The 4,660-nt window shown below is 45.8% G+C and overlaps 1 protein-coding gene across 2 annotated transcripts in view; it reads left to right on the forward strand.

The window, feature by feature from the left end:
* The window catches only part of LOC102758494 (bcl-2-like protein 13), a 105,676-nt gene that overhangs the window by 99,872 nt on the left and 1,144 nt on the right, over positions 1 to 4,660 (forward strand). The window lies entirely within an intron of this gene.

The raw sequence follows: 4,660 nt of genomic DNA on the forward strand, positions 1-4,660 counted from the left end.
GATTCATTGGTTGTTTCTTTTATTTTTAATTGCGTTGTTTTAGAGATAGGGGAAGGGAGAGAGATAGAGACATTGATTTGTTCCACTTATTTGTGCATTCATTGGTTGATTAGTGTATGTGTCCTGACCAGGGTTCGAACCCCCAACCTTGATATATGGGACGACCCCATAAACAACTGAGCTACTCAGCTAGGGCCCCATTATATAGTTGGTGCTCCTTATCCTCTTTATTCTCCCTACATTCCCCTTTTTCTTTGGTAACCACCATACTGTCTATGAATTCGTTTTGTTTGTTTGTGTATAGGTTTCTGCTTTATATCCCACACTAGTGGCCTGGTGCATGAAATTCATGCATGGGGGGAGGGGTTCCCTTAGCCCAGCCTGCACCCTCTCCAATCAGGGACTCCTTGGTGGGATTGGGTCTAAAATGGTGGTCGGACATACCTCTCACATTCTGGGACCACTGGCTCCTAACCGCTCACCTGCCTGCCTGCCTGACCACCCCAACCTCTCTGCCTACCTGCCTGATTGCCCCTAACTGCCCTCCCTTGCCAGTCTGATCTCGCCCCCAACTGCCCTCCCCTGCCGGCCTGATCTCACCCCCAGCTGCCCTCCCCTGCCGGCCTGATCACCCCTAACAGCCTCTGCCTCAGCTTCCACCACCAAGGCTTTGTCCAGAAGGAAGTCAGATGTCCAGAAGATGGCCAGTCGATCTGGTCTAATTAGCATATTACCCTTATAATAGAATAGATTGATTATATAGGATAGAATTTCTTAAATGGCAGGGACGGGGTGGGGGGAGCCTTTTTCATCAGTAGGAGATGCTCTTGGCAGACAAAAACACATAATCCATCTATCCGGACTGATAGCCAGCCATATGTACTATACTGCCAAACCTGTCATTAACAAGTTGAAATGCTTTCTTACACCTTACACCAAACAGCTTTTTCCCTTAAAAGCCCTCCTCAGCCCCCACCTTAGGTTCTGCCTTTGCAGTTTACCCAGATTAGGTTCTGATTGGTTGGTTTCTACGCCATTCAATGTCAAAAGCTCCGCCTCCTAGGCAGCCATTGGCTCCTCACACTTCACCCATATTTGGTTCTGATTGGTCAGTTTCTATGCCAGTTGGCGTCAAAAGCTCTGCCTCCTAGGCAGCCATTAGCTGCTTACACTTCATCTAGATTTGGTTCTGATTGGTCAGTTTCTATGGCAGTCAGCATCTCTGGGCCTATCTCTGGGCCTGATCAGAGAGGCGGTGCTTATCAGCAGTCCCAGCAGAGGCCCGAGAGAAAGAGAGGCGTGGCTGCTGGCCCGGCCCAGAGCGAAAGAGAGAGGCAAGTGCTGATCAACAGCTGCCATGGAGGCTACAGATCAGACCCTGCTTCTCTCACCAGGCCTCTCTCCGAGCCTGATCCACAGCCCCCTCAGCAGTCAGTGCTGGGTCAGGGCACCTGCAGCGGCGGCAGTCAGTGCTAGGTTACTGCAACCCAGCACTGACTTCTGGTTGGTCGAATCTAGGGTCATTTTGTATGTTACAGACCCTGGGTTTTATATATTAGGATATGAGTGAAATTATATGATTCTTGTTCTTTTCCATCTGAATTATTTTGCTTAACATGATACTCTTTCACACATGTTGTTGCAAACAGCAGCATTTCATCCTTTTGTATGGCTGAGTAGTATTTAATTGTCCCAATAGTTATTCAGTAGCATATTGTTTAATCTCCACATATTTGTGGTTTTTACAGGTTTTTTTCTTGTAGTTAACTTGCAATTTATTATTGTTGTGGTTGAAGAATATGCTTGGTATTATTTCAGTCTTAAATGTTTTGAGACTAGTTTTGGTTCCAAGTGCACTTGAGAAGAATATATATTCTGTCATCTTGGGGTGGAAAGCTCTATAAATATCAACTATGTCTATTTGGTCTAATGCAGCAGTTCTCAACCTGTGGGTCGCGACCCCTTTGGGGGTCGAACAGCCCTTTCACAGGGGTCACCTAAGACCATCGGAAAACACATATATAATTAATACTGTTTTTGTGATTAATCACTATGCATTAATTATGTTCAATTTGTAACAATGAAATTGGGGGTCACTACAACATGAGGAACTGTATTAAAGGGTTGAGGCATTAGGAAGGTTGAGAACCACTGGTCTAATGTGTCATTAAGTCCAATATTTTCTTACTGATTTTCTATGTCAATTATTTATTCACTAGTAGCCCTGCGCATGAATCTGTGCGCCAGTAGCTGGCCGGTAGCTCGCTGCCTCCCTTCAGTAGCTCTCCGCCTGCTGCCCCGCCCTCCTATGGCCACGTCCCTGCCCCCTCCTGGAGCTCTTTGCCGCCTGCTCGTAGCTCACCGCCCCACCCTCCTGCTGATCCATGATCCAGTCGTTATGTGGTCGGTTGTTATGTTTCACGGCATAATGACCATTTGCATATTACATCTTTATTATACAGGATTGCTGTCAGTGGGGTATTCAGGTCCCCTAATATAATTGTGTTCTTGTTGTTGTTGTTTTAGCTTCTCCCTTTAGGTCTATTAGTAATTATATATATATTTTGGTGCTCACAAGTTGGGGGCATTTATTAAGTGCTATGCATTCTTGATGAATTGGCCCCTTTATGTACATTTTTGTCTCTTGAAATCTGTTTTTTCTGATATAAGTATGGCTATACCAACTTTTCTCTGGATTCCATTTGTTTAGAGTATTGTCTTCCACTCCTTTGCTTTGAGTCTGTTTGTTTTTATAGCTGAGGTGAGTCTCCTGAAGGCAACATATAGCTGGGTGATATTTTGTAACCCATCCTGCTAATCTTTGCCTTTTGATTGGTTGATTCAGTCCATTTATATTTAGGATTTACATCTATTTTACCTTTAGTTTTCAGGTTGCTCTGTGTTTCCACTGTTTATTTTTCCTTTTTCCCCCCTGCTCTTTTAGTTTGGTTGTTCCTATGATTTTTTCTCCATTTCCATATTCTTTGTGCTACATGCCTCAATTCTGGATTTTTATTTTGTGGTGACCATTAGATTTATGTAAAAGGAGATTCATGCATACAATAGTCTTGTTTCTTCTAATTGTGTCTTATCTTTATTCACCAGTGTATGTTCATTACCTTTTCCACTCCCATTTGTTTTTGTCACATACCTTTTTATGTTCATATCCAAATTTCAGAAGTTACTGTCTTTTGAAATATATTTTTTTAATTTTTAAATTGCAGTTGACATTTAATATTTTATAGTTAAAGGTGGAGAGCACAGAGGGTTAGATATTTATGTAACTTATGAAGTGATCCCCCTGATAACTCTAGTAGTAGCTACCTGAATCATACATAGGTATTATAATACTATTGACTATATTCTCTATTCTGTACTTTCCATCTTTATGAAAATTTGTAACTGTCAGTTTGTACTTAATCCCTTCCCCCTTTTTACCCAGCTTCCTAACCCCACTCCTATCTGGCAACCTTAGTTTGTTCTCTATGTCTATGAGATTGTTTTTGTTTTTGTTGTTGTTGTTAATCTTCACCCAAGGATATTTTCCCATTCATTTTTATTTTTATTTATTTTTATTTTTATTTTTTAAAATATATTTTATTGATTTTTTACAGAGAGGAAGGGAGAGGGACAGAGAGTCAGAAACATCGATGAGAGAGAAGCATCGATCAGCTGCCTCCTGCACACCCCCCACTGAGGATGTACCTGCAACCAAGGTACATGCCCTTGACCAGAATCGAACCTGGGACCCTTCAGTCCCCAGGCTGACGCTCTATCCAGTGAGCCAAACCGGTCAGGGCATCCCATTCATTTTTAGAGAGTGGAAGGGAGGAGGAGAGGCAGAGAGAGAGAGAGAAACATGTTTCTTTGTTTCCTTTTTTTACTTGCTTTCCTGTGTTTGTTTCTTTATATAAGGTAGATCTGCTACATCTTTCAGTCTTATTATTACACTAGAGGCCCGGTGCACAAAAATTTGTGCACTCGGGGGGATAGGGGGTGCCTCAGCTTGGCCTGTGCCCTCTCGCAGTCTGGGACCCCTCGGGAGATAACGCCCTGCTGGCTTAGGCCCGCTCCTGGGTAGCAGAGGGCAGGCCCAATCCCTAAGTGCAGTCCCTGGTCGGGCTCAGAGCAGGGCCGATTGGGGAGTTGGGGCACTGCCCCCTGTCATGCACAGAGCAGGGCGGATTGGGAGGTTGCGATGCCACCCTCAGTCACACTCAGGGCAGGGCCGATTGGGGGTGTTGGGTCACCGCCCCCTGTCACACTCAAGGCAGGGTCCATGGGGAGGTTGCGGAGCCACCCCCTGTCATGCACAGAGCAAGTACCATAACGGGGGTTGGGGCTCCTTACCCTGTCACGCACAGAGCAGGGTCGATCATGGGGTTCTGAAGCTCCCCCGTCATGCACAGAGCAGGGCCCATCAGGAGGATTGGGGAGGTCCCCTGTCACGCAGAGCAGGGTCGATCAGGGCTTGAGGAGCTCCCCCCGGTCACTCAGAGAGTAGGGCCAATAGGGGAGTTGGGGCACCGCCCCCTGTCACACACAGAGCAGGACGGATCAGGGGGTTGGGGTGCCACTCTCTATCACCCACAGAGCAGGGCCGATCAGGGGGGTGGGGTGACGCCACTGTCACACTCAGGGCAGGGCAGATGGGGAGGTT

The sequence above is a fragment of the Myotis davidii genome, unplaced genomic scaffold, assembly GCF_000327345.1.
Source record: "Myotis davidii unplaced genomic scaffold, ASM32734v1 scaffold692, whole genome shotgun sequence".
Taxonomy (NCBI): domain Eukaryota; kingdom Metazoa; phylum Chordata; class Mammalia; order Chiroptera; family Vespertilionidae; genus Myotis; species Myotis davidii.